Source organism: Humulus lupulus, chromosome 2 (genome assembly GCF_963169125.1).
Source record: "Humulus lupulus chromosome 2, drHumLupu1.1, whole genome shotgun sequence".
NCBI lineage: Eukaryota > Viridiplantae > Streptophyta > Magnoliopsida > Rosales > Cannabaceae > Humulus > Humulus lupulus.
In genome coordinates, this window is record NC_084794.1 from 220,047,908 (window position 1) to 220,070,395 (window position 22,488).

Here is a 22,488-nt window from a genome sequence, read left to right on the forward strand (position 1 = left end):
CTCGCTTCTCACCAATTCCATACCAAACCACATATTCTTTGCTTAAGTCTGAAAACATAAATGATAACTCTACAAAATAGAGTTATTTTACCATATTTTATTTGTTATTTGTTGCTTAGTTCTCGAGTTTTTAATTAATTTATTAAGTTTTTAAGTAATTTTGAATTTATTGGGTTTATTTTGATTTTATAGATTTTTGTGTGTTTTTATAGATATTTTACTATAATATGTTGTAGTTTAATTATTTGAAATTAGTGTTTTTTGATTAAAAGTTAAAAATGTAATTTTATTGAAGTTAATTTCCAAAGTAAATTAAATTTTAATTAATATTTTAATGGATTTAATATGATTTATTTTATAATTGAAAATATGTGATTATAATTTAATGTTTACTTATTTTGTAGGATGTATTTTGCATTTTTGATATGCTTGAAAATAAAGAAGGGCAAAGAAGAGAAAGGTGTAATTTTGAAAGATAATAGCATGAAAATTGGCATAGTCCAGCCCAAAGCCGCCCAGCCCCGTTGCCTCTCTCCCGTGGGCCCAGCTGCCCACCCTTCAGCCTAGACATAGGCCAGCCCAGCCAGCTGCCCAATGCCTCCACCAGCTCCTTGCACCCCTAGGTCTGAAACCTCTCCCAACTGCGTCAGCCAGCAGACCAGGCCCGATGCCAGCCACCACGAGCCCAAGCAACAAAAGCTTCTCTCTGCCTTCACCCAACCGAAGCCTCTAGCACTCACCCCACTCGGCCCAACTCTCCAACATTCAGCCAGCTTCTCTCCACACGGCCCAGCCTGAAGCAACCACACCTAGACACCTAGGCCAGCCACACCTCCAGCCTTGCTGCCAGCCCAGCACAAATGTGTACAATTCTTCTTGAGCCCAACAAATGCCTAAATGTCCTTTTGTCCCCTATGTCCAAAAATGCAAACTTTTTACCCAATTTTTCTACACATTTTCACCACAAAAATCATCATTACACCCTATAATTTACCCCTATATGCCATATTTACTTTATTTAATTATTCTAATCAATTTAAGTTGATTATTTTAATACTATCATTTTGGCTGTAAATATGCAACTTCAAGACCATATTAGGGTGCTTAATTTTTGGTTACCATCTTCTTTCTATCATTTTCTCTCTACCATTCTTTCCTCCATTGTGGGTTTTTTCAAGAGCATTTTCAAGTATGTATTTCATTTATTTTGTAATTTCTATTCTAGTTACGTGCTTCTAATATTTTTCATAAGATTATTAAGATCATGATGAAGCAACTTGTAACTAGATAATATTTATGTTGTATATTGATTTCCCTTATAATGCAACAAAGTTTACGGATTTTTCTTCTTCATATTTGTCTTTCATCTTTAATATCTCATATTTTGGATTGTTAGATAATATGCATTTTGTTTTTCATTTTGCAAAACATAATATTCTTTGTGTAAGATGTGTCATTAAATTTGTAAAGAACGCCCTAGACTAATACTTACAAAACATTCGCATAACATAGTTTATAAAAGAATAACATTCATTATCAAAGTCTCAGGAGGACTTGTTTAAAACCATGCAAGTTGGCGCCATAAGTTTTAAAATAAAACATAGATTTTTATGCAAAGTTCAAAGAAACCAAAAATTAAATAACTGAGTCCCACTGATAATTTAGGAAAGTCTCTTAAAAACAAAACATAATTTAAATGGCGTTCTACGTTGATCTTTTTTCCGTCCATAGGATTACCCCACACCATACACCCCATGATGAAAGAACTCCTCACGTCACCACGCATGCCATACAGAAATCCTATTTGCTACCTGGAAGGAAAGTAAGGGGGGTGAGCTAAAAGCCCAGTAAGGAAGTACAAACAAATAAGCAAGTAAGAATACAAAAAAAAAAAAAAAAAACAAACACTAACGTTCATCTAAAACATCATGGAATATCATAACATAATCGTAACATATCATCATATCATAACATAATCGTAACATATCATCATATCATAACATAAGCGTGACATATCATCATATCACAAACATATAGCATACATGATGAGCATGGATCGCTAGTTGTCCATGTCACCCTATGAGGTAAACAGGAGATCACTGGTCCTTGAATAACCTCGGCGCGTCCGCCCTAGGAGTTATGTCTCAATGTCCTTAGTAACTCGTTCGATGTATCTGACATCGTAATCTGTTTGATGTATCTAACATCGTAATCTGTTTGATGTATCTGACATCGTAACTGGTTTGATGTATCTAACATCCATACACATATCACATTCAACATATCATCACGTTATGACATTCATAATTCATAACAATTCATTCATACAACAATCTTACCATTCATAGCATAAAATCATAGAATCTATCTAACTTCCTTACCTCAGGTCCAAGCTAAGAATTTTCACAATCTTTCAACGAGCCTATATCATAATCAAAATAACATTTCTTAGGTTCATAAAATTACTATTTTGCCCTTCCATACAACTCATGTGTGCATGGGCCATGCACACGTAATAACAGTTGCACAAAACATGCAATTATCGCCATAAAAGAATAATGCTCGTTTTACCCATTTTACTAGCATGATCGTTTTATAAAAACCACATAGTTGAATAATAAACATAATTTTGGACGTAAAAGTGGAGTTGCATGTAACATGCATATGTGGGAACATTGCGTAACAGAGACGTTTTCAAAAACGATAATTCTACATTTCTTACTTTTATTATTTTAAAATCAATAGACATATTACATGCTTTATTTTTCTTAAAATTTCTAAGTTGATTAAATTTCTCAAAACATTATTTTATTTTATAAAATTATTTTATTTTAGCTCAAAAATAAAATATGTGACAAATTTCATTCATTAATCTCAAATTACAAAGAATTAACCAAAAAGCTTGGATTTAATTAAAATGCCTATTTTTAATATGTTTCTTTAGAAAAATAAATTTTATTATTGTGTTACATAAATGAGGTGAGAAAATATATTTTTAAGTGTGGAAAAAAAAATATATTTTTATTTAAATTATTTAAGACTTAGTTTTATGTAACAAAATCCACATGTGACGATTAAATAACAATTTTTAACATTTTTAAAACAAACTTTCAGCCACCATTTATTTTCTTCAAAAATCACAAATAAATAGAATCTAAATATTTTTCTCAATCAAAATAAAGGAAAAATCATAACTTATCAAAATATGCATTCATACCATTAAAAATACAATTTTTCAATATTACCATAACTTAGGAAAAATAATTTATTCCAAAAACTCATCAAATTCATTTTAGTGAAACTCACTTCATATATTCTTACAAAAATTCCAGCAACTATTTTTATCATTAAAAATCACCATATTCAATTTAAAAGCTCATATTTTCTCAAAAATCAATAAAAATTCTGTAGGTAATTATTTGAGTAAAATATCATTTTAATGAGACTTAAAATCCCCTTTTTAATTTCATAAAATTAACATAACATCAAGGACATTACTTATGCATGCAAATCATCTTTTTAACAAACTTTTACCCAATTATTTACAAAAATCAGCAAGCTTAATTTCTCATGAAACTCATCTTTTATCCCAAAAATTTCACATAAAATCATACATGTCCAAAATCTCATCATACTCTTATTATATACATGATTCTAATATTACTAACATATTCACATGAAATCTTATAAAACCAATTTTCTATTCCATTGAATCTACACATGAAATCCAACAACAACAACCATGTCAATAGCATACATAAATTCATAACACCATATCTCATGAACATGCCTTTACAAAAAAACCCTAACATAATTCTTATCATATTTCTAAAATCATCATTTACCATTTACATAAATCAAAGATTAAAAAGATAACCATAGCAATATAAACATAACAAATCTCCTCATTATAAACCCTATCAAATCCATTCCCTCAATCATACCCATGAACCCTTTTTTAAACAAATCATATTCTCAAAATATACAAATCATAATCATCAATCCTACAATAATCAACCATTAGCATCACCATCAAAACCTCAAAGACAAACCCATCAAAACCAATATATAGGCTAAGAAAGACCATTACCTCTCTTGATTGAAAAATCAAGAACACAATAAGATCAACACCCAAACTTCACACCCTTGTTCAAGCCTAGGGTTTTTTTTTATTTGAAAATCACCATGAGGAGGAGAAAGAACCCAAACACACACAAAAAATAAACAAAGTCAATAACATATAATCAATAAAAAGAGATTAGACAAACAAGAAAAACAAGAAAACATACTCTAAGATGGGTTCCTCTTCACCTTCTTCTTCTTTCGTTCTTTCTTTCTTCCTCTCCCTCTCTCTCTACACGCCACTCTCTCTCTCTCTCTCTCTCTAGGTCATGGCAGCCACAAGGAAAATGCCCTCCTCTTTCTTTCCTTTCCCCTTTATTCAACTCTCTCAATAAAGCCTCACCAACACAAAAAGGTAAGTTTCCTTTTTCCATTTTATTTTCTCTTATTTTCTTATTATTTTCTTTTATAATAAAATATATAAAAGAATAAAGGTGATCACATTCCTATCCCAAAATAACTAGTGTCTTCAAATTTTGATTTTATTACTTAAAAAGAAATAATCCTTTTCCCACTACACACCACACACTACACGTCCACACTATCCATTTCCTTTATTGATTTATTTTATTAACTAAAATAAATCCCATAAAGGAAAGAGTGTGTAGAAAATTTACACATGTGCACCTCATTACCATGTACTAGCACACACTAAAACACTAGAGTGCATTACTATCTACCATGCACCTTAGTGCATTTAACCATAACTCACATAATTACCTCAATTGTCACATTTATTTAAAATGTAACACTAATAGTAAAATAACACATGTTACACACTATTCACTTATTAAATTAATTAACCAAACAAACAATTAACAAATTTAAATTCCAAAGATTATACCAAACAATTCTAACAATTAAATAAAATAATAAACAATCAAATAAAACAAATAATCAACTAAATAAAATAACAACACTTAAATAAAACAATTCATCACACTTAATATTTAAATAAAATAAATCACAAAAAAATTTAAATAATCTAAAATTTTTTTTGGTGCACTACAAAATTGTACACATTCAATGCTTAGAACAAAAATATTATGTTTTGCCTTATAAATAATGTTATTTGATTTTTTGGACTTAATCTTAATGAAAGGACATCAATTCAAATCCTGGATTTTCGAATTGAGAGAGATACTGAGAGAGATCAAGAATTCTCACTATTTCTTAGATTCATGGACCCAATTGAATTCAGTGATATCTTTCATTCACATCTTTTTCATTAGGTTGATTCACATTAAATACTTTGAAATTATACTATTTTGAAAAGTGAAGAAAAATCCTATCTTTTTAAAAATAATTTGTGCTTAAAATCATAAATCTATTTGGAAATTGATAGTTTAACTTATTTTAACTATCACTAAAACTTGGGAATCAATATACTAATAAGTATTATTAAACTTACATTTTGTGGATTCTAGTATCTTAATAATCTTTCCTTTTAACACTTATTTTCAAATCATTATTGGTTTATTTTTATTCTATTAAATAACTTTATTTTAAATCTTTTATTTTATGTTCATGATATTAAATCTCATCAATCTTTGGAGCTAGGTTAAAATTTATTAATTTTGGTTTAAAATAGTTTTCTTTTTTATTTTAGACAACTCCTTTGGGTTCGATCTCGTGCTTACACAAACACTATATTTCATATACGATTCGTGCGCTTGCGATTTATAAATTTTTAAAACATACTCGTTTTGGCTCCATCAAGTTTTTGGCGCCGTTATCGGGGAGTTGCAAGAAAAGAAATGAAATTTATCTCAAGGTTAGTGAATTCTTCTACTAGTTATTTTATTTTTTGCACTTAAACAAACTATATATACAAATATATATGTTTAAAACTATAAAAACTAAAAAAATATATATTTAAAACTATAAAAACTAAAAAAAAGATAAAAAGAAAATTTGGGACTTGTGCCTCCTATCAATCTATCTTTTTAATTCTTATAGTTGGTGGCACTTGTGCCTCATAATTTTGTTGTAATTTTGTTATAGTTTTTATTCCTTGTATTTCTTGTTAGTTGACGGCACTTATGCCTCCTAACCTTTGTTGTAACTTTCTTTATTTATCTTATTATTATATTTTTGTGAAATTTACTAGTTGATGGAAATTTTTCCTCCTAGTCTTTTATCTTATGTTTTAGTTGATGGCACTTGTGCCTCCTAATTTTTACCTTATTTTTGTTATGGTTGATGTCATGCCATGCCTCCCTACTCTTGCCTAAATTTTAGTCTTATTTAATTTGGCCTTATTTTTCTTTATCTTTTATCATATTATTCTATAATTGTGAAAAAAATACTTGAAAAAAAAGAAACATAAATCTTGTCCTTTCACCATAAGCAATTTTTGCTTAAAGGAAATTTGAACAAAATTTCCTATATGCCTCTACTAATTAACCTCAGGGAGTTGTTAGTAGTGTGCGAGTAAGTGGAATCAAATAGGTCTGGGGACAAGTAAACAATAAAAATTATATTGTTGTGAAATCTCTAAAAATTCTAAGTATTCTCTGTGGTTGCGGTTTTAACTGATCTTCCACATCAGAAAATTGCTTGTTTGAGATTATCTTTGTTTCCTTGTTTGTGAAAATTGTATGCATCATTGGGAATGTAACTCTAAAGATCGATTAGTAAAAAAACGTTTATCTTTGTTTGAAATTGAAAGTGTTAGTAAAAATGTGAGCATCATGGAACCAATTGCTAATACTAATAGAAATCTTGTTGATGAAAATGTTGTGCTTGAAAAAAATTTGCTTGAATATTTTGCACCTATTTCATCTAATGCTCCTTCATGTATTGTTCTTCCAACCACTTCTGCTACCCATTTTGAGCTTAAACCATCAATCATTCAATTGTTGCCATCTTTTTATGGGTTAGATAGAGAGGAACCTTACATGCATGTCAAAGATTTCTTAGAAATTTGCTCAACATTTAAATTTCAAAACTTTTCTAATGAGTCGGTCAAACTAAGATTGTTCCCTTTTTCATTAAAAGACAAATCAAAAGCTTGGTTAAATTCCCTTCCCACGGGGTCTATAACTACATGGGATCAATTGATAGTCTAAGGAGAGAAATCTCCGAGTTATTTCAGAAAGATAATGAAGAGTTTTATCAATTTTGGGAAAGATTTAAAGACTTATTATTAAAATGTCCTCATCATGGTTTTGAAAAATGGAGACTTGTAAAATATTTTTATGATGGTTTGACTCCCTCTAATCGTCAAATGATTCAATCTATGCATACCAGGAATTTTTTAAAATTTCAAGGACAAGAGGCTTGGGACGCCCTTGAAGATTTATCTGTCAATTCACAACAATAGAACTATTTTGATCCTAGGTCTAGGTCAACTAATTCACCAAAAAGGGGAGGAAGGTATGAAGTAAAAGAGGAATTAGACTTAAGAACATCCTTAGACAAATTAGCGAGAAAAGTAGAAGCTTTAGCCATAAGCCAAACCATAAACTCTCCAATACAACCAAGAAAAGAGGTTTGTGTTATATGTTCTAGTCCTTGCCATAATGCCCAATCATGCCCTTCCTACCAAGAAGCCTTTTCTGAGGAGGCCAATGCTCTTCAAGCTTATGGGAAACCAAATGATAGCCCATTTTCATCCACCTACAATCCAAATTGGAGAAACCATCCAAACTTTTCATGGAGACAAAACCAACCTCAAATGAATCAAGGGCACCAATACAACATGCAAAACCAAACTCATGCCCCACAAAATCAACCATATCTTCAACAAAGGAAACCTACCTTAGAAGATACTTTACAACAATTTATGCAATCCACTCAAAAAATCCTACAAAATCAATCCCAATCAATTACCAAACTCGAGACACAAGTAGGACAACTCGCTACTGCTTTAGCTGATAGAGAAAAAGGAACATTGCATAGTCAACATATCCCTAATCCAAAAGGTCAATATGAGATAGGAAAGTCTAGTCATAATGGAGATGTCAAATCAATTTCAACTCTTAGGTCCGGAAAGAACATTGTCAAACCTGATTACATACCCGAGGTTGAAAAAGAAAAAGAAAAGAGTCAGCCTTCTAGTTGTAATGAGTCTTCAAACAATGAAACTCCAATCCATCCTTTCATTCCAAAAGCCCCATTCCCACAAAGATTACTTCCAATTAAAAAAGGCGGCCAATATAATGACATCTTAGATGTTTTTAAACAAGTTAGTATCAATATCCCTTTCTTAGATGCCATTAAACAAATTCCTACCTACTTTAAATTTTTAAAGGATCTTTGTACTGTTAAAAGAAACACTAATGTTCCTAAAAATGTGTTTTTAACTGAACAAGCTAGTTCCATTATTCAATATAAGAATCTTGTTAAATATAAAGATCCTGGGTGTCCCACAATTTCATGCATTATTGGTGATCATTTTATTAACAAGGCTTTACTTGATTTGGGTGCTAGTGTGAATTTATTGCCTTATTCTGTTTATAAGCAACTTTGTCTTGGTGAACTAAAACCGACTTCTATAACTCTTCAACTAGCCAATCGTTCTGTGAAAATTCCTAGAGGCATTATAGAAGATGTTTTGATAAAAGTTGATAAATTTTATTTTCCCATTGACTTCATTGTTCTTGATACTCAACCTGTGGAAAATGTGCATGCTCAAATTCCTATCATTTTAGGTAGACCATTCTTAGCTACATCTAATGCAATTATTAACTTTCGTAATGGTATTTTGAAATTATCTTTTGGAAATATGACTGTTGAATTGAATGTTTTTAATGTTGCTAAATTTGTTGAGTGTGAGGACGTGCATGAAATTAACATGATAGATAGTATTTGTGAAAATGATGGAAATGACTTACTTGACTTTTGTGAAAAATACTTTGGTATGAACTTGCATGTTGATGATTCTAATGATGTTGTGAATTATTTGCTAGAGTCTATACCCTTAGATGAAACCAAAGTTGAGCCTTTTTCACCCTTAGATCACGTTCAATCAATTTCTGAGTCTCCAAAGTTAGACCTTAAACCTTTGCTAGAAAATTTAAAATATGCTTTTCTAGGAGAGTCAGAAACCTTACCTGTTATCATAGCATCCGCCTTAGATAAAGAACAAGAAGATAAATTGTTAGATGTCCTTAGAAAACATAAAGAAGCCATAGGTTGGACCATTGGAGACATTAAAAGAATTAGCCCATCCATATGTATGCATAGAATCCATCTAGAAGAGAATGCTAAAACCTCTCGGGAATGTCAATGAAGGCTAAATCCAAATATGAAAGAAATAGTTAGAGAAAGGTCGTAAAATTATTAGACGTAGGTATCATGTACCCTATTTCTGATAATGGGTTAGTCCAGTTCAAGTTGTGCCTAAGAAGTCTGGGATCATAGTTGTTGAAAACGATAAAAATGAATTAATCCCTACTAGAGTACAAACGGGGTGGAAAGTGTGCATAGACTATAGAAAGATGAATAATGATACTAGAAAAGACCATTTTCCATTACCCTTTATTGATCAAATGCTTGAACGTTTTGCTGGCCATGCATATTATTGTTTTCTTGATGGGTATTCAGGATATAACCAAATCCCCATTGCCCTAGAAAAACAAGAGAAGACTGCATTTACATGCCCTTTCAGAACTTTTGCCTATCGTCGCATGCCTTTTGGATTATGCAATGCACCTGCGACTTTTCAAAGGTGAATGATTTCAATTTTTTTTGACATGGTTGAAAGATTTCTTAAAGTGTTTATGGATGATTTTTCTGTGTTTGGTTCTTCCTTTGATGAATGTTTACACCATCTTTCACTTGTTTTAATTCATTGCAAAGAGAAAAACATTGTGCTCAACTAGGAAAAATGTCATTTTATGGTTGAAAAAGGAATTGTTTTAGGTCATGTAATCTCATCTGAGGGAATAGAAGTTGATAAAGCTAAAGTTGATCTTATTTCAAAACTCCCCCCCACCTGAAATTGTGAAAGAAATTAGATCATTCTTAGGCCATGCCGGTTTCTATAGAAGATTTATAAAAGACTTTAGCAAAATTTCTCGGCCTTTATGCCATTTACTTGGAAAGTAAAATGCTTTTGCCTTTGATAATAATTTTCGTGTTGCCTTTGAAAAATTGAAAAATTTGTTGACTACTGCACCCATTATTTGACCCCCTGATTGGAAAATACCTTTCGAAATAATGCGTGATGCTTCCGATTATGCTATAGGTGCTGTCTTAGGACAAATATTTGAAAAAAATACCTCATGTAATTTACTATGCTAGCAAAACTTTAAATGATGCTCAATTAAATTATTCCACATCCGAGAAAGAATTTCTTGCTGTTGTTTTTGCATTGGAGAAATTTAGGTCTTATTTGTTAGAATCTAAAATTATTGTCTATTCTGATCATGCTGCATTAAAATATCTCTTGTCGAAAAAAGATCCTAAGTCTCGTTTGATCCGTTGGATCCTAGTTTTACAAGAATTTGACTTAGAAATACGTGATAAAAAAGGATATGAAAATGTTGTTGTTGATCATTTATCTAGACTACTTGTTGAAACTATACATGACTCCACTCCTATCACTGAAACTTTTCCTAATGAACAATTGATGCATGTTTCGTCCTTGCCTTGGTATGCTGATATTGTTAATTATTTGGTCACTAAAGAAATACCATCTAATTGGTCTAAGCATGATAAATCTAAATTTTATTCTGAGGTGAAATTTTTTATTTGGGATGACCCTTACTTGTTTAAATACTGCCATGATCAAATAATTAGAAGGTGCATTCCAAATTGTGACCAATCTAAAATTATATCTTTTTGTCATGATCATGCATGTGAATGACATTTTCTTTTATTAGACTCATTAGACATATTATTTCTAAGAATAAAATTTTATTATGGTATTTTGTACATGAAATTTTTTCATTTGGGACACATGTATTGGATAATTTGGCAGATAAAAAAAATACATTAGACTTTATCAAATTCTAATTACATTATTAAATAATAGATTGCTTTATCAAATAAATGTAATTAAAAATAATTTGATTACATTTTGAAAACGTAATCAAAGATAATAAGATTACATCTTGAAAATGTAATCAAAGATAATTAGATTACATCTTGAAAATGTAATTAAAAATAATAAGATTACATCTTGAAAATGTAATTAAAGATAATTAGATTACATCTTGAAAATGTAATTAAAGATAATTAGATTACATATCACAACAAGAAAAAACATTTACGACAACTCTCGAAAAGTTTTATCAAATGCAGTTTATAACAGTTTAGCAAGTGTTAAGTCTGCCCACGTTATTAAAAGTCTTGCCACTTTATTACATTTTTTTTCATGTTATGAAATAGACTATGATAACGTTGTTTTGGTGTTATATATTGTCAGTAGTAACATTATCTAGATGTTATGATTCTTTATGTTAAGTATATAATTATCTTTATTTCCCTCCCAATTCCCGCTAATTCCCCAAATGTTCCTACCATTAACCAATTAATCCCATCATTCCAATAATTACCAATTATTTACTCAATATCTAATAATTCCCAAATTATTCTCTAAATTCCCAAAAATACTCCTAGGCCCCTCCCGAGCCGGGTATTAATCCCCGCTGTGACTATTTCGCCAATCCGCTCACTGGGACCGTCTCGAGCCATATGCTGCAAATATATCCACATAATAATGTGGTCTCAACAATTAAGCACATATAATCACGTTTATGCCCTCAACGGGAAAAATTACAAATATCCCATTATAAGCTAAACAAGGCCCACATGCATATTTAATACTCATAAACATGCATTTCACATATCCCTATAATCATATAACCATGCATGCCACAAAATCATGCATTTAATCATTAATCACACATATACCAATTATGCCCTCCCTGCACGCTAATCAAGGCCCTTAAGCCTTAATAGTGATTTTGGGTCGTTACAACCTAGTCACAACCATAATATGGGATTCCATCAATAATGAGAAAATAAAGGTTTCGGACCGAGTCCTAGCCTCCAAGACCTTGAATTCTACTAAATCGAGTAGTAGAATCGATCCCAAGCCCTTAGGAATAAATCCCCGTCAATAAAAACCCACAGTGGCCAAAACAGCCCAGACGAGCTGCGACTTGCCCTTGAGGGTCGCAGCGTGCCGATCAAGTCAGAGGCCCCCTTCATCCTGGGAATGGGACACAGGCCAACACCTGCCCTTGAGGGTCGCGGTGCGCCTCCCAGACAGAAGTCCCCAAGGGCCTTGGGTTCGGTTTGGTCGCGACACCCTAAGAACAGGGCCGCGACCTGACCATGCGAACCCATAATTTCTCCATTTTCCTCCAGCATAACTCAATAAAAACCACCCTAAAATCACAATTCAATCTTCATAACTGATTTAGCATCCTCCCAGCAACAAAACCCAAGTAAAACTGGATGAAAACCCCATCAAAAACTCATAATCCAACATTTGAGCTACAAGCTCAAGAACACCAAAAAATCTTAATAGCAATCAATGAAAACAGAGGTTATAACCTTACCCCAATTGAAATTTAAACCCCCCTAGCTGTAGCCAATCCAATTCCCAAGTTCTAGCTTTCAATCTCCAAGTTTTCAGCCAAAAATCTCTTGGTTTCCTCAAGCAATTCACTTAGAAAATAAAAGAGAATGATGGAGAGAGAGAGAGAGGGTCGGTTGGTGAGCAGAGTGTTTTTGTGTGTTTATGTTTTGTTTCTTTAAGGATTAAGTTACTTAAGCTAATCCCCGAGGCACAGGGTACCAAAAACGTCCCCGATGGCAAAATGGTCAAAATCCCTGGTATTCCCTCCTAATCCCACTAACTCCAAATATATCCTCAATTATTCATTTCCATTTCTTAATAACCCGACACTGTGCTAAATACCTAAAATACCCTTTGACTCGCCCCAAGTCGGGTATTGGGTCCCATTGTGACTTTCTCGCTAACTTGCTCCCTAGGATCATCTCTTGCCGAATAACCAAAATGAACCCACATAATAACGTGGTCTCTCGCATATATCACATATATACAATTATGCCCATAACGGGCCAAATTACAAAAATTTCCCTTCTAATAAGAAAAAGGCGCACATGCATATTTAATACTCCTAAACATGCATAACTAGTTATATTATCATATAACTCACATAATCACATAATCGTACTCAAATATATCATATAAGCATATAATTCCATATATTGCCATCCTAGCCCCCTAATAAAGGCCCTAAGCCTTATTAGGTAATTTGGGATGTTACAGCTATCCCCTCCTTACAGAAATTTCATCCTCGAAATTTTACCTAAACAGCTCGGGATAATGAGTCTTCATACTTGCCTCCAGCTCCTAGGTCGCTTCCTCCACATTTCTATTTCTCCATAATACCTTAACTAAAGTTACATTCTTGTTTCTCAGGACCATGTCCTTCCTGTCTAAAATCTAAATTGCCTTCTCCTCATAGGATAAGTCTGTCTACAGTTCCAGATCCTCATAACTTAATACATGAGTCCTCTCTAATACATACTTCCTTAGCATGGAAATATAAAATACATTGTGCACACTAGACAGTACAGAGGGTAAGGCCAACCTACAAGCCACCTGACCGGTCCTCTCCAAGATCTCAAATGGTCCCACAAACCTAGGGCTTGAATTACCCTTCTTCCTAAATCTCATCACCCCTCAGTGGTGAAACCCTAAGGAAGACATAGTCACCCACTTGAAACTCCACATTCCTCTGCCGTGGGTATGAATAACTCTTCTATCAACTTTGAGATGCGAGCATCCGAGCTCTAATCTTTTCAATAGCCTCAGTGGTCCTCTGAACTGCCACTGGACCAAAATATTTCCTCTCACCCATCTCGTCCCAATGAACGGGCGATCTACACTTCCTACCATACAACATCTCATAAGGTGCCACTCCAATAGTAGACTGGTAGTTGTTGTTATAGGAAAACTCTATTAGATGCAACTATTTACTCCAAGACCCTTCAAAGTCCAATACACATGCTCTCAGCATTTTCTCCAATATTTGGATAGTCCTCTTAGATTGACCATTGTTCTTAGGATGATAAGCTGTATTGAACTTCAATTGTGTACCCATTGCCCTCTGTAAACTTCCCCAAAACTTGGAAGTAAAGACAGGGTCCCTATTGGACACGATAGACCTCGGAGTCCCATGAAGGCGAACTATCTCTCTCACATAGAGATCTATATATTGGTCAATCATGTAATTCATCCTCACTGGTAGAAAGTGAGCTAATTTCGTATACCGATCCACGATGACCCAAATTGAATCATGCTGGCCCACTGTCTTGGGCAATCTTACCACGAAAGCAATCGTGATTTCCTCCCGCTTCCACTCTGGGATATCCAGAGGCTTTAACAACCCTGCTGGCCTCTGATGCTCTGCCTTGACCTACTGATAGGTCAAGCAACTTTCCAAGTATTCTGTCACATCCTTCTTCATCACATGCCACCAGTATAAAGATTTCAGATCCTGGTACATCTTCGTGGTGCCTGGTTGTAGAGAATAAGGGGTAGTATGAGATTCATCCATAATCTCCCGTCTGATCCCAGTGTCCATCGAAATGCAGATCTGATCCTTGTATCTCAACAAGCCCATGCTTGACACTGTATAGTTCTTAGCTACTCCAGCTAGGACGTCCCCTCTAATCTGCCCCAGCTGTGGGCATCTAACTGATTCTCCTTAATCCTCTCCAAAAGAGTAGACTGCAGGGTGATGTTGGCTAAATAGCCCACCACTAACTCAATTCCTGCTCTAACCATATCGTCAGCCAACTCCCTTGATATCTGCCTGGCACTATACAACTGTCTCATACCCTTTTGGCTTAAGGCATTTGCTACCACGTTGGCTTTCCCAGGGTGGTTAAGGATCTCACAATCATAATACTTTACCAGCTCTAACCAACGTCTTTGCTTCATGTTCAGATCCTTCTGGGTGAAGAAGTATTTTAAACTTTTATGGTCAGTGTATATCTCACACTTCTCACCATATAAGTAGTGTCGCCACACCTTCAGTGTAAAAACCATTGCTGCAAGTTCTAAATCATGTGTGGCGTATCTCTGCTCATATTCCTTCAGCTGACGTGATGCATAGGTAATCACCTTCCATGTCTGCATAAGAACATAACCCAGGTCCTGCCTCGAGGCATCACAATAAACTACAAACTTGTTCTGATTTGTAGCAAGACTCAGAACCAGAGCGATGATCAAACTATTATTTAGCTTCTGGAAACTGTCTTCACACTTGTCTAACCATATGAAGTTTTGATTCTTGCGTGTTAACTCTGTTAGTGTTGACGCAATCTTGGAAAACCCCTCCACAAAGTGTCTGTAATAACTTGCCAATCCCAAGAAACTACTGATCTCTGAAGCGTTCTTTGGGCTTGTCCAATCCCTGACTGCCTCAATCTTCATTGGATCCACCATAATTCCATCCTTACTGACTATGTGACCTAAGAAAGTCACCTATGGCAACCAGAACTCGCATTTCTTGAATTTCACATACAGCCTGTGTTCTCTCAACCTCCGTGGTACCAATTTGAGGTGCTGCTTGTGTTCCGCCTCTGTTTGAGAGTATATCAGTATATCGTCGATAAAGACAATCACGAACCAACCCAGGTAATCTTTGAACACCATGTTCATCAGATTCATAAATGTTTATGGGACACTAGTCAATCCAAAATGACATCACCAAAACTCATAATACCCGTACCTAGTGCAAAAATATATCTTCTATATATCCTCCTCCCTGATCCTCAAGTGGTGAATATTGTCCTACCCTGTAGCTGATCAAATAGATTATCAATCCTTGGCAGAGGATACCTGTTCTTGATAGTCAACTTGTTCAATTCTCCATAATCGATACACATCCTCAGAGAACCATCTGTCTTCTTCGTGAAGAGAATTGGTGCGCCCCTTAGCGAGAAACTAGGCCTGATAAAACCCAAGTCCAATAAATCCTGTAGTTAAACCTTTAGCTCCTTCATCTCATCTGGAGCCATCCTATAAGGTGCCCTAGACACTAGCTCTATTCCTGGTGCCAATTCAATCACAAACTCAATCTCCCTGTTTGGAGGAAACCCTGGCAGATCCTTTGGAAACACGTCCAGAAACTCACAGACTAATCGAGTTTGTCTTGGTCCCACTAGCACGCCCTGAGTGGTATCCACCATGCTAGCTAAGAACCCTATGCCTCCCCCCTGAGTGTTGACGTGGTTTTTCGCCAATAGTGTATTAAGAAATAATAAGGCAGATTAGTGCTTAATAATAAACCGTAATGAACAATAAACAAAATTCACTCAAGAATGCAGAAATTTTATGTGGTTCAGTAGTTAAAATCCACCTAGTCCACGAGTCAATATTATTGTTGTTTCTCTCTGTATTTTGGCAGAGTTTTGGTATTACAGAATAATGATTCCCTTTCCTGTCCAATATTCCAAATATTTATAAGGGAATTCCATGGACAGGTTTGGGTAACCGCATGAGTCAATCTCGTATTTACATAATGTCTACATTTAATATAGACAATTCCCATTTATATTGGGATATGATTTGATTACAAGATAACAGGTTCCTATTATCTCGGATAATAAATACGACAGTTTGGTCATAAATAAATGTATAAAGGGAATCCCAAATCTCTAGGGATCTCTGAGTGTGAAATATACTAGAATTATCACGAGCTGGATATCTCCTCCAAGCCCGTGCTTCGACAGCTATTTAATATTTTGAACTCGCACTTCACAGCCATCGTATCCTTAGTTCGAGATAAACTCAGGCCGCCTAACACCTCATATGGTTACTATGAATCTCGAGTTTTCGACATGGATAATAAGCAGATATTATTTCCCTTAGTCATTTCTCCGTATATATATCTGCTAGCTGTACCCAAGCTGAGTGAGTGAACTTGTGCTAAAATTAGGGTACAACATTTACCCCCAAGCTCCTGCTTATGTGTGATGTCGTCACTTTCTGACCTACACAGTAGGGGCTTTTAGACTTCAGCTACATAAGACCACACCTGCCCACTACTTGAGTACTGGACATGTGGTCTATTGCGATTGGCATATATTCGGGTTTCAAGGACTGCAATAATTATCTTGTCAACTTTTTGCCGCCATTTGGTTTATTCAATCTTGGCCCTTGGATTTTGAACTAACCCAATTAGATGGCCTAGATTAATTTCCATGATTTATGTATAAATAGAATGGCCAAATTTCAAACCTCACCACCTTTGCATTTAAAAATTTCCCTTTTCTAAACTCCCAAGTTTCCTTTCTTTCCCAGAATCCCCAAAACAATTCATCATGCCCAGACATTCAGAAGCTTTCTAGAATTTCTGTTCTTAATTGTGTTCATCCACAATGCTCATTGTAGTTACTATTGGGCTATTTCTAAATGTTCATAGGAAATAAGTTTTGATTTAGGTTCAATGAGTGAGTCCAAACATATTTTTAAAATAAGATGTCCATAAAACTAGGGAAATTTCTGGGTAAATCTAGGTAACCTCAATGGCGAAATTGATTTAAAGAATACCCATTCAGGGTAAAGAAACCGAAGGGTCTTTAGGTTTAAAACTAGATAGCTTAGGGGTCACGTTTTCTTGGGTGGTTTTTCACTAAACCGTTTCCCAAGGAAAGTAGTGGTCTGACATTTTTGACACACGGGTCCTTAAATATCAGGGGACTGTTAGGAAACAAAGGCGCGTAGCTTAGGATATCGCGTGGCATCACGTGATGGGGCTGAGGCCTACCTTAGCTTGTTTAACCAAAACAATCTGTATCATCCTTCGTACTCTCGTGTCATAGTTATAGGTCATCTTAGGTCACCTTCTAACTAGGCCGCTTTGTCATCAGGTGATCTGATGTCTCCTCCGAATAAGAACGATCAAAAGAACAATGCCTCAAGCTCATCCTCTCAATACAAGAACAAGGGGAAGCAGGCCGCCTCTGATTCTCCCATCCCGCACTTTGGTCCGATGGTGGAGAAGGAGCTCGTTATCGACCCCAACACTTATTTCGAGGCTGAACGTATAGTCTCGAAAATCACGACTCAAGGGAAGGTCAACAAAATCTTGTTGAGTCACAACATAGAAGTAGGATCCGGCACTCTTCTCACCCAACCTACGTTTGAGGGGGAGGGGAGTTGTGCCCCCTTCCAGGATGACTACGCGGCCTGGAGCGACGAACATATGAAGGCCGTCGCCTTCCTTCCTTTGGACCAGTACTACGTGGAATTCTTAAACTATGTGATGCTAGCTCCATTTCAGCTCCCCCCAAACTCCTATAGGCTTATGGCGAGGTTGAAGTACCTGTTCTTGAAACATGAGTGGGAGGTCCCCACCACGACAGACATATTGTACTTCTTCTGCCTCAAGGCAAGCCCGACCAGAGGGGACGTGGTGACGGGTTTTACTACCTCACGCGGTTTCCAAACTCTGCCTCCGTCATTGAGCTCCCCAACCATCCAAACGATTATAAAGATTCATTCTTTATGTCAAATGGCTTCAAAAATTCCGAACAGCGCTACTTCAACCGACCTCATTAGTCTTCCATCCTTGTAAATCGAGCTCGTGAATTTTTGTTCCTTTAAAATATTTCCTTATTATTTTTTGTACATGTCTTAATTGAATTTGTTTTTCATGCAACCATATTTGCAAGGAAGGAAAAGTCTTCGACCCTCAGGGGTCAGTATGAGAAGCTGTCCAGACTCCCCCCATTGAAAAGAACTATCGCCAGGTCGTGAACGACATGACGATGCTAGCCTGTAAATTGATTGGTGAGGGTCAAACACTGGCCTTGAGGACCTGGGCTCCTCTGCCGTGATCCCCAAGCTTCCTTCCTCTCGAGAGGCCTTGCTAGCCCCTGGGGATGAGGAGGAGGAAGAGGAGGAGGTGCCTATCGTGTGAAAAGGTGGTCCCCCAAAGCAGACCAGAGACCTGATCCTGATCGAGTTGCTTCTGGGGCAGCAGTGGGCCCTTCTGACCAAGGTAAACTATACCTTTTTAGGGAATTAGATAGGGTTGTTGCCGATTTTAGGTTAATTCGTTATAACCCGAATCAGCTTGTTAGCCGACATCCTTCCAACCTGGATCTAAATGTAACCCTTCTCTAGTGCGTAGACCACCTAGTGGTACGTTACGACAATAGCTACCATAGGGGCACAATAGTAGTTGATAACACCTTAAATGGTAGATCCGCCATTTTTGAGGAATATGGGACAAACTGTAGGACCTGGCCTTCTCTGCCCCATGGTGCATTTGCCCCTGGGTTCAAACAAGATGTAGACGAATCCAACCCCGAGGAAGAACTCGAACCCCCTAGGATCCAAGAGATATTAACTTTAGACTCCCCTTATCCTCTATTAAATCGAGGGCCGGAGGTCGTGCCTATCCCAGTCAAAATACCCAAGCTGGTGATAATAGACTCCTCCCCCATCCCAGAGGGTAGGATCTTTGTTTTCTCTTTCTTTATATATGTTTTTGATACATATTTTGTGAACTAACTCATTTCGTTCTTTATAGGTGAAGAGATAGAACAACCAGGAGCTCCCGACCTGCGAACTGCTTTCCAAGCTAAGAAAGCTGGCATGGGCCCTGTCGTGAAGAGGCTCAGGGTGGCGAAGAAGACCACCCCTGCAATGGGGAACACTTCTGCCAAGAATACTGACACGAGCTCGGTTTGGGAGCCAACTCCGGTGGCTAATGTAATTGCTGAGCAACTTCCTCCTCCCTTCTCTCGACATATGCCTCCACTTCCCAAAGTTATTCAAGAAGAGGCCCCCACTGTTTGAATACCTGTCGTTCCTCAAGATCTGAAGAAGATCCCCGAAGCCTTCTGGTGTATCATATATGAAACTGCGGCTCACATGGTGTGTCACGCTTACAAAGCCAGCTTGAGGGACCTGAGGACCATTGAGGAGCGCAGCCCCGAGAACGCCCTTGAGTCTGCCATGGGGATGAATCTCACCGTGAGTTCTTTTCCTATACTTTACTATGCTCACCTTATATTTTTGACTTGTTCTGTTATTTTGTTGTCCATCCTGGCCCAATACCGCAACATAGCTTGTGCTAGGGCTAGAAATGATGAGCTCTGGGCTGAGCTAGATGCTGCCAAAGAAGGTAAGCAAGCCCCCAAAGTTGCCCTGACGAATGCTCAAAAGAATGAGTAAGCTGCCCAGGCTGCTCTCACCTCTTCGCACGAAAGCGAGCAGGTCGCGAAGACCGCGCTATCTGCCTCCCAAGCTCAAACCGCTGAGGTGAATCTTCTCGTTGAACGTCTTCAGGTCGAGATTGGCGAGCTCAAGACAAAATTACTTGAGGCCGAAGCTAAAGCCAAGGAGGAAAAGGTGGCGTCTTCATCAGCCATGGAGGAAATGTTATACCATTGCTGCGACTTCAACTAGGATGGAAACTTCTCATTTATGGAGCTCGGGTTGTGGGATTTGTACATTGCTAAATTCAAGGCTTGGCTCTCGCAAGAACTATCAGAGACTGGTGAGGCGTCCGTAATGGCGGAGGGAGGCAAGGAGGTTACTTCTGCGGGGCGAAGACCTGACGGAGCCCAATGATCTCTTTTTTAGTTTTCTTTGTAATTGTTAACGGTTTTTTTTTATATTAAACAATTGCCTTCGGACTTAGTTTGAGGTTTTTTCTTCTCCTTGACGTGATAATAAACCTGATTCTTTTATATTAATATATATATATCTAACTTTTGATCCATTCATCTTTCCTATATTAATTTCTCATGCTTATGAATCCTTAGACTCTTGTGCATTGGAGATTTTAGGAAATGACTTTTAGATCAAGATAGATTTTATCGAACTTGGTTATGTCCAAGTTTTGTTTGCTTATTTATATCATACATGTTTAAGAATCAGGTGTCGAACCTTGTTATATCCAGGGATTTTAATAATTTAAACTTAGTTCGTGCTAGGTTTAATGATAACTCGAGCTTTAAAAAACCCTTTAATCAATTTTCCCAAATTTCTATGTTTCGGACCTGGTTACGTCTAGGGTTTTAAATGATTTAAACTTAGTTCGTGCTAGGATTATTGAAAACTTGAGCTTCTAAAAAGTCTTTGAATAATAAATTTTTCTAAGCTTCTAAGTTTTTTAATGTTATCGAGCAGGCTTAATTTTTCCAACCTCGGGTTATGTGCCCCCCAAGCAACTAGAATGTATAAACTTTCTTGGTTGCTTCTACAAATATGAGAACAAGAGCTAATACAATACTAAGAAATAGTTATTTAGAAATCCATTTATTATTTAATCAGAACAACTTTTATAAACAAGCCTTACATGGATGGTGGTACTATTGATAATATTTTTTCAAATGTAGAGCATTCCAAGTCCGTGGAACTACTTCCCCATTCAGGTGAGCCATCTTAAAAGTTCCCTCAAGCAAAACCTCAACGACCTGATATGGTCCCTCCCAGTTCGAGCCTAATACACCGTCCTTGGGGACCTTATTTTCTGAAAAGACCCTTTGGAGAACTAGGTTGCCTAACCCTAGTCTACAACTCTTGACTTTTGAATTTAAATAGCGAGTGATCTTTTGTTGATAATGGGCAAGCTGTAGTTGCGATTCCTTTTTTTTTCTTTGATCAAATCGAGGGATGCGTTAAGTAGTCCATTATTCTGTTCTTGATCAAAAGTCCTTTCCCTATGAGTAGTTACCATTGCTTCGACTGGAAGCATGGCCTCGCTTCCGAAAGTCAGAGAAAAAGGAGTATGTCCCTTGGAGGTCCCGTGAGATGTTCGGTAGGCCCAAAGCACTTGTGGGAGTTGTTCGGGCCATAGTCCTTTGGCTTTGTCTAACCTATTCTTTAGGCTTGACTTAAGGGTCTTGTTTACAGCCTCGACCTGCCCATTGGCCTACGGATAGGCTACTGAGGAGAAGCTCTTAGTGATACTATATTTTTCACAAAAGTCAGTGAAGAGATCGTTTCGAACTATGTCCCGCTGTCTGACACGATCTTTTTAGGAAGCCGAAACTGACATATAATACTCTCCACCATGAAGTCCAAGACTCTTTTTGATGTGATGGTTTCCATAGGCTCGACATCTACCTACTTCGCGAAATAGTCAACTGCCACCACCGCGTAACGAACTCCCCCCTTTCCCATAGGTAGGGAGCCTATTAGGTCGATTCCCCATACCGCAAATGGCATGGGTATGAAATCATTATTAGCTTGAACGGAGCAACTCGGGCAATCATAGAGAAACACTAACATTTTCCGCACTTCTGAACATACGAGATTGAGTCTTTCGTTAAAGTGGGCCAAAAATAGCCCTGCCTCAATATCTTTAATGCTAGGTTTTTCCCCCCAGCATGATCTCCACAAAAGCCTTC

The 22,488-nt window shown here is 36.3% G+C and overlaps 1 long non-coding RNA gene and 1 other non-coding gene across 2 annotated transcripts; both read right to left on the minus strand.

The window, feature by feature from the left end:
* Positions 1 to 1,626: 1,626 nt before the first annotated feature.
* On the minus strand, positions 1,627 to 4,395 carry LOC133816536 (uncharacterized). The gene is made up of 3 exons (XR_009885310.1): positions 4,290 to 4,395; positions 4,091 to 4,156; positions 1,627 to 1,811 (listed from the first exon to the last, which is right to left on the minus strand). It is a non-coding gene; the product is annotated as an uncharacterized LOC133816536 (long non-coding RNA).
* A 2,791-nt stretch (positions 4,396 to 7,186) lies between these two features.
* Positions 7,187 to 7,293, minus strand: LOC133820589 (small nucleolar RNA R71). The gene has a single exon (XR_009886995.1). It is a non-coding gene; the product is annotated as a small nucleolar RNA R71 (small nucleolar RNA).
* Positions 7,294 to 22,488: the final 15,195 nt, after the last annotated feature.